Here is an 8,600-nt window from a genome sequence, read left to right as displayed (position 1 = left end):
GATGCTGGGTGCATTGTGAAGGTAGCACTGACTTGATGTCCTGGCGATAACTACGAGGAGGATGCTGCGTGGATTCCATGCAACTGGAAGAACAGAAGTCACGAGGGTCTTTGCTTGCACAGGGACACAGGAGATAATGCACAAGAGGTAGTGACAGCAGTGGTCCTCATAATTGTCCACCGAGCCTTAGCTTTGTGTGGGCTGGGCCGAGTATACTGTATGCTTTATCCCGTATAATGCACATCCTCGCCCCAGGCTGTAGATGCTGTTAATACTCTCATTTTACAAATAGAGAACTGAAGAGAGTTGTTTACTTACTCAAGGCCACACAAGTATGCTCATATCTGGCTCCCGAGATATGAGCCAGATATGAGCCAGATATGAGCCAGATATTATTATATAATAAGGGAATTTATGTGAATCTTCCCTTTCAACACGAGCCGTTCATCATGTGCTGACATAAATGCCCTTGTCAAGTGTCTGACACTGAAGGTGAGGGTCTACACCAAGGTGAATCACAGAGAAGTTGACGTCTCTTCCTGAGGCTCCTTGGGAAGCAGCTGGTTGGCCACTGCACCTTGCAGCGTCCCAACATGCTGTTGGTGACATGAGTGTTTTTCAGTTCCCATGGAGCATTGAGTTTATAGCCCAGGGCTTGCCACACATCAGGTGCCCCAGAATGATAGGCTGTCAGCTCTGAAAGGTGAGGAGGACCCATAAATTTCTAAAAAAAAACTGCTTACAATGTGAAATTTTTTGCCTGCTCGTGTTTCCTATTGGTTTGACAAAAAGTATTAAATCTCTTCTGCGATCCTTTGAGTGGATATAAAAGCCTCATCATCATGCCCATCAACGGTTCTCAAGAGCCATTTTCCTGACAGATCTGACCCGTGGCAGTTTCGGGGGAGGGGAGGGATGAGACAAATCAGAACAATGCAGCAGCAAGTTTTCGTAAGACCAGTTGTATTTCATTTAAAGCACTCTCCTGTTGTCTGAGATGGACGTGTGTGCACACGCACGTGCTAAAAATTCCTCTTTGCTATGAAACGATAACGAAAGTAGCTAGAAGTGTGCTCACCCAAATGAGTTTGTTTAGCGAAATAAAAGTTTGGCAATCCCACGCTGGTCCCTCCTTTTTGCCGTGGAGGCCGCTGGTGGTGAAATTTACCAATGCCTGACCTCCAAGTGTCTGGGTAATCGATGTAAACTCAGGTGTGTGCAAGCCTCAAGTGCAGGCCCGAGAATCCAATGTGGAATGCCCGAGAGTTCCAGTAGGTTATCTGCATTACCAAGTAACGTGTGTGCAGATCACCCAAGGTATGTGCATATGACTCCGGGCTGGGTAGACATCACCTAGGGACCAAAACAGAGAATAATCCTTATCACTCTTCACGAGACCATGCCGGGGCGCTTCCAGGTACCTGACAGAATTTGGGGTGTGAATTTCATGTCCCCTCCATCTGAGTGTTGCTTAAGGAGTTGATGAGAAGGGAAGACGCAGTCCATCCTACGCGAGCCCGGGGCAGGGCCACAAGTCAGCACCCTGGGACCTTGTCATTCTCTCCTCTCCTCCTCCCTTCTCCCATTTCAGTCACCAACATTTCAAGCCAGTATTTCTAGAGTCACAGGACGGAGTCATGCTGAACAATCATGTTTGGGTTAGAATGCATGGATCACGGTGGGCAGCCTAAGTCTCCTGCTGCAGAAAAAGAACATTTAGGAGCAAAACAGCACATCAGCAAAACACTCCACCCTCGGACTATCCTTCAGTCTTTTCTTTTAAAGAAGGAATATCCATCGGGAGGATGCCAGAATTTAATAAACCTCATTGGAAGAAAAAAAACCACAGTTTTTGCTCACAGCATGCATTTCTTGCAAATCACACAAAATGGTCCATCAGGTACAATTAAATGTAGGTAAGAAGGAAAGAGAGATTGCAGATACATGATTCATAGTGCATTAAGTGATAGACCCCCTAGGAACGCTGCTTTGCAGAGAGAGTGTGTGTTGGCAAGCTGGGCTGCAGATGTTTAACACTTCATCTCAAATACAAAGCACCTTGGCTGCACCAGCCGTGCTCCTGAATCATCGGTGTTTCACAAAATCAATGCCATGCCTGATCACTGGCGCCTCCCCTCCAGTTCTTGTCCAAGCATGGCAAGAGAGTCAGGGTCTGAGAAGTACCGTTCCCGGATTTCTGACCAGCAGTCCATGGCCACCCTGAGCCGGCATTAGGTGACTGTTCGGAGCTGCGCTGCCCAGATCAGGGTTAATGGTCTTTCCTACAAGGCCAGATGAGAACATTCTCTTCAACTTACAACCTGAATGAAACTCTGGGTAAATACTTCCTTTTTACTTCCAAACAAGAGTGACCCGGTGCTCCACTGGCTTGCTGGTTATAAATTAGATGTCCTTAAAGCATCCTCCAGTGATTTTGGGAAGTCCCCAAGGAGGGATCTCCAGATGCCCAGAAATCAGCCCGTGACCTCAGCCTCCCCTGTCATCGCACCTTCAGAGATGATGGCTGAGACCTCCCTGCTGACCCAGCCCATCAAGACACTGGTGCCCATCTCCTGGTGCTCTGAGCCTTCTGATGTTCAGGCCAGGAGAGGATCTCAGGTTTCTACTAACAGGCACAGACAACAGCTTCTCCCCACGCTGCAGCAAGTGTCTGTGCCCAGACCCTCATGGGCATCCCCAAATGGTCCAGCTGGCTTCCGGCTTTCATCCCTTCCCCGTGACCCCCCACAAGTCCGCCATGACAAGCATTGGTCCCAGCCAGAGAAGAAGTCAGCCAGAAATGAGCCACTCTCCTCTGGCCTCTTTTTTGGCTGTTGGGTCTGGGCCCGCTACAGGCAGCAAAAGGCCTTAGATGACATTTGCAGTGAGACCAACAGGAAGGAACTCCAAAAAAGCAGATTTCTGAGCTTTTACTGAGGCCCTACCTAACCAGATTTCAAAACTGAAATTATAATGGAGCGCTAGGGTAGAATTGTGTGGCGCAGGTCCCCGGCTTTCTGAAGACCCAAATGTGGGTCTTTAAGCTCTTGTCTGAGAAAAAGAGACCTAGAATGGACATTTGATTTCCACAGGTGTATTTTCATGGTGATTGTGAATGACAATGGCTTTCTGGGTGGGCTAGTGTGGTGGCTTAGGAAACAGATGCTGGCGCCTGACTGCCTGGCTTCGGGGGAAGGTATAGAACCTCGCTAGGTGTCCCTTTCTCTCCCGTTTCCTCTTTCTCCAGGTTTCAGAGGTAGGAAAAAAGCGCTGTCCCTGAGAACCAACCCTCACCAAACACTGAATCTGCTGGCGCCTTGATCTTCAACTTCCCAGTCTCCAGAGCTGTGAACAATACATATGTGCTGTTTACAAATGACCAGTCTGATATATTTTGTTATAGCAGCCTGAACGGACTAAGACAATAGTCATACAATAGAATTCTGTAAAGCATGGAGAAAGGAAAAACCACTGCTTTGTACATCTCACAGACATAACACTGAGTGAAAGAAGCCAGAGACAAAAGTAGGCAGGCTGTAGGATTCCATTTTTTACAAAGGTCAAACACAGACAGATCTAATCTGTGATACGAAAATTCAGAACAGTGACTTCCTTTTAGGGAGAAAGGAAGGGGACAAGAGGAAGGTGTGGGGTGCTGGTAATGTTCTACTTCTCAAGATGAATAGTGGTTATGTAGGTATATTCATGTGGTATATACCTTCATCATCCTGTACACTTGTGAAATATGCACTCGTCTGCATGTAGGTTACACAGCAACAAAATTTACTATAAGATAAAGAAATGTTTAAAAATCAAATTTTCGACCAGGTGTGGTAGCTCATGCTTCTTGAGCCCAGGAGTTTGAGACCAGTCTGGGCAACACGGCGAGACCTCATCTATACCAAAAATAAAAAATAAAAAAATTAACCAGGCACGGCGGTGTGCTCCTGTAGTCCCAGTTACTTGGGAGGCTGATGAAAAAGCACCACCTGAACCTGGGAGGTTAAGGCTGTGGTGAGTCACAATCATGCTACTTCATTCCAGCCTGGGCAAAACAGAGTGAGATTCCAACTCAAAATTTTTAAAAAATCAAACTTTAATTTGGGATCATGTTTTATGCTTAGGTGAGATGTAGATCCTTGACTGGGCGGACTAAGGTATGGTCAATATGATTCAGATTAGTGCATCCGTTCATCAAGTCTGTGGGAAATTGACTAGTTATCATTAACACTAGCAAGGAAGAAGGTGACTGGTGAAATTTCAAGATAGACGTCATGCACTACACAGTACTGGCTCAGTTTATAACTGCTCCAGTTGGTCATCTGAGACAGTCTCACAATATATAAGTTCAGTTACACAAAGGTGCTAATAAATGTGTCTTTAGGGTAAACATTGACAGAGTTACTGTTCACAATTGAGACAGGCAGAGAGCCTTTTTCACACACAACAGCAATCATTAATAATGCTTGTGAAAACGCCAGAGCGTGCTTGAAGGTTTACAACTTCTTGTTGAAGTTATTTTTTTTAAGTGACAAAAAAAGATAAGTGATGCAAAAGCAATACACATCACACACAGAGGGCATCTCTCCTGCGGTGTCCTGTAAGGGACGGTGAATAAATCAAGAAGACAGCCTTGTAGACAGCTGCTTTATGACACTCAGCGCTGAAGGCTGTGTGACACTTCCCGCCCTGTCCACTTGGTTCCAAGCAGTAGTGCACACCCCGGAGTCTATCTGCCTGGTGACCCACCTCATCCCTTCCCGCCCCGCCCAACCAGGGAAATGGTCATTCAGTGAAGGTCAGATAGGACATCCATCGCAGGTCTCTCTATGTGCTTCAGGCCTGGTCAGCGTCCATGGGAATTCTGCTCACAGCCAGGGAGATGGACTCAGGATGCAAGTCCAGGACTGCCCGGGGCCACTTTCCATGGCTGCATGGAAGAAACTTGTCTGGGGGTAGAAAAGCTCAAGGTCTCAGCACACACGGAAAAGCAAAGATAAGCAGAAATAAATCAGGGGGGGACTGACTGCCCCAGGGCTGGGCAACTGCCTCCAAACACATTAAAGAGTGAATAAATCCTACCCTTTTGAGCTCCATGAGGTCAGGGCCCATCTCTGCATTCCTGGTTAGGAGAGTGTCTGGCTCTGCGTTCACTTTTCCCAAACCGCATGACCAAAGTGAGATGCCTAAAATGTTGGCAAGTAGGTTTGGCAAGTAGCCTCTCCTCTGTGAACTATTCCAGATCTTTCCCAGCTATGCCAGACAACAAAACACCTTTTTCTCAAGCTAGTTTGAATGAGATTTCTGCTCTCTGGCTACAAAACGTCTAACAAGCACGCCCATAGACACGTAGAATGAGGAACACAAGAAGGTTACAAGCAATCATTGGGGGGTGGAGGAAGGGAACAGAGCTATGAACACACATCTCATCTTGGTCATCTGGGAGAGCTGAGCACCCACACTGTTGTTAGCAGCTGGCTTCTGGGCTCTGCCAGGGGACTATATTCAACCCCCAGGTACAAACTGCCTCGGTTTCTCCAGGCTTCGCTGCAAAAATATGTATACCTGTGCCACCCACCTCAATGCCTTTTTCTCTTCCCCAACACTTAGCTCTTTCTTTTTATTGAAAACGGTTATTTTCCAAACACATTAAAGAGTGAATGAATCCTACTGTTTTGAGCTCCATGAGGTCAGGACCCATCTCAGCATTCCTGTCTAGGATAGTGTCTGGCTAGGATAGTGTCTGGCTACGTGGTCACTTTCCTCAAACTGCATGGTGAATGTGAGATGCCTAAAATTTTGGCAAGTAGGTTGAACTGCATCATGTCAAACTACTAGGTGTGTACTAAACAAGTGGTATTTTGTTTTGTTTTTGAGTCAGAGTCTCACTCTGTCACCCAGGCTGGAGTGCAGTGGCACGATCATGGGTCACCATAACCTCGACCTCCTGAGCTTAGACGATCCTTCCACCTCAGCCGCTCATGCAGCTGGGGCTACAGGTGTGCATCATCACGCCTGGCTAATTTTTAAATTTTTCTATAGAGACAAAGTCTCGCTATGTTGCCCAGGTTGGTCTCAAACTTCTAGGCTTAAGCTGTCCTCTTGCTTTGGCCTCCCAAAGTGTTGGGATTACAGGCCTGAGCCACCGTGCCTAGCAACAACTGTTTATTTTTCACTGCTTTATTCCAAAAATGCTTTGATTCATCACATAGAAATTAAGAGGCAGTATGTGCTGCCTGGCATTATTGTTGATCTTTGTGTGTGTCACCACCAGACTGTGCACACCTGTGAACAGACATCACGTCTTACTGAATTTGTACGCCCAGCCCTTGGTCAGGTTCTTGGGAGCTACAGGGCTCTGACGCCTCCCACCATGTACAAGCCACTCTTAAAACTCCATGGAGGCTTGCTTCTCAAGGTGTGATCTGCAGCTGGCAGCATCAGCGATGCTGGGGAAGCAGGGTGACATGAGGAATCTGGACCCCACCCCAGAACTACTGATGTGTAAACCAGGTGGGTTTTGTGCATGACAGGGCTTGAGAAAACACTGCCTTAGGGACAAAAGACCAGAAAGAGTCTTCAGTCTCTTGGACATGACAGGACACACCACAAACGAACGAATGGAAAACTCCAAACCTATTAAGTTCATGAACTCGCTACAATTAGGTAGAACAATTAAGTTCATGAACTCGCTACCGTGCACTTACGTTGGCAGCACTGTACAAACGACTCAGTAAGGTCTCATAGACTCAGTATATCAGTGTCTCATAGCTGTGTGCATGTCGATGTGTGGCAGTGTCCTTCTGAGTGGCATTCATTATTGTTGTTGTGTGTCGTTTTTGTGTGTCATCCTGAGACTGTCGGAGCTTGAATTAGAGCAACAAACGTTAATTTTTTTGTTAAACTTGGCAAGAGTGAAAGTGAAATCAGGGACCTGTTAGTCTAAGTTTACAGGGATAATGCTATGAAGAAAACGGCAGTGTACAAATGGATTAAATGTTTTTCTGAGGGGAGAGAGGTCAGGACAGCCAGTAAGGAGCAGAACTGACAAAAACCTTGCAAAAATTTGGCAAATTGTGCATCAAAATCTTCGGCTGACTGTGAGAAGCACAGCAGACCACATAAGCATCAATAGAGAAACAGGAAAATCTTAACTGAAAATCTTGGCATGAGAAGTGTGCAAAAATGGTCCCAAAGGAGCTCTTGCATCACGACAATGCACCAGTTCACACAGCAGTGTCTGTGAGGGAGTTTTTAGCGAGTAAATAAATAACTATATTGGAGCACCCTCCCTACTCATCTAATCTGGCCCCCGATGACTTTTTTCTTTCCCCTGAAGATCAAGGAAATATTGAAAGGAAGACATCTGATGACATTCAGGGCATCAAGGGCAATACAACGACAGCTCTGATGGCCATGTCAGAAAATGATTTCCAAAATTGCTTTGACGGGTGGACTAGGCACGAAGGTGTTGGTGCCTAGCTTCCCAAGGGGAGGACTCTGAAGGTGACAGTCAGCAATGAAGCACATAGCACTTTTTCTAGGACGAGTTCGCAAACAATTATCAGACCACACATGTCATCCAAAGCAGAAGCTGTCCAGGTAAAATGTCCAGGCCATCCTGGTGGTCGCAGTGGGTCGCTGCGGAATAGATGTGGCCCCATCGAGGAAGTGTCATCCCCCCGTCAGCCGCGTGTGGCATGGTTGGGAAGGAAAGAGGGAGGGGGCTGGCAGAAGGACAAGTGAGGGGTGAGGAGGCCCCAACGGAGGCACTGAGGATGATGGGAACTGGCTCACAGAAGAGCCAGGTGACCTTGGAGCCCGGAGCTCACTGATGGGGGAGGGGGGGGAGTCCCGGGCGGTTGAGGCACTGAGCCTGCCGGGCTGGGGTGGAAATGACAGCAGGGAGGCAGGTAGGTCAGTGGATGACGCCCCTATGGAGAGGAGCTCTAGAAGTGTCTGCAAACCGTCTCTGTTCACACAGGAGCTCTCGGAGCCGAGACAAAGGTGGTTGGGAAAACCTCCACCCCCTGACAGGGCGAGACAACCATATCATGCCTTTCCCTCCTCCTGTCTTTAAACTGAGGAATCGTCTTTAAACCTGAGGTCTACTGTGGACTCTGGTTTCTGTATCCAGGGGAGGCGCGGGCTCATAAAAGCCGACAGCTATCGGGCTCTTAATCTCAGAATCAGTTGATGTGGTGAAATGAAAAAGTAAATTAACAGTGCCACTTCAGTACCCACAGGAATTGGGGTTTGGCCAGTGTCTGCAGGAAGCTTCTGCAATAACTCAGCTCAGGATTTCGCTGGAAAGCACAGCTCGGAGCGCACTTAACGCGCGCCGTTTGGCGAGGACGATAACGACGAAGATCCAAGTCGTTCTATCGGGCTCGGCACACGCTCCCCGGAGCAGGAGGAAGGAAGGACCAGGGCCAGGACGCCGCCGAGGAACGGGGCCTTCTGCGAGGGGCCAAGGCGGTCCGAAGAGGACCGCGGGACGCTCGGCTGTTCTAGAGACCGGCCTTCCCGCCCTGGCCTCCCGCCCCGCTGCGGCCGACCCTGGATCCCAACCCACGCAGCCCTTCCGGCCATGCGTGCAG

Source organism: Carlito syrichta, unplaced genomic scaffold (assembly GCF_000164805.1).
Source record: "Carlito syrichta isolate Samal-C Ts95f unplaced genomic scaffold, Tarsius_syrichta-2.0.1 Scaffold303736, whole genome shotgun sequence".
NCBI classification, from domain to species: Eukaryota; Metazoa; Chordata; class Mammalia; order Primates; family Tarsiidae; genus Carlito; species Carlito syrichta.
Note: the sequence above shows the minus strand (reverse complement) of the source record.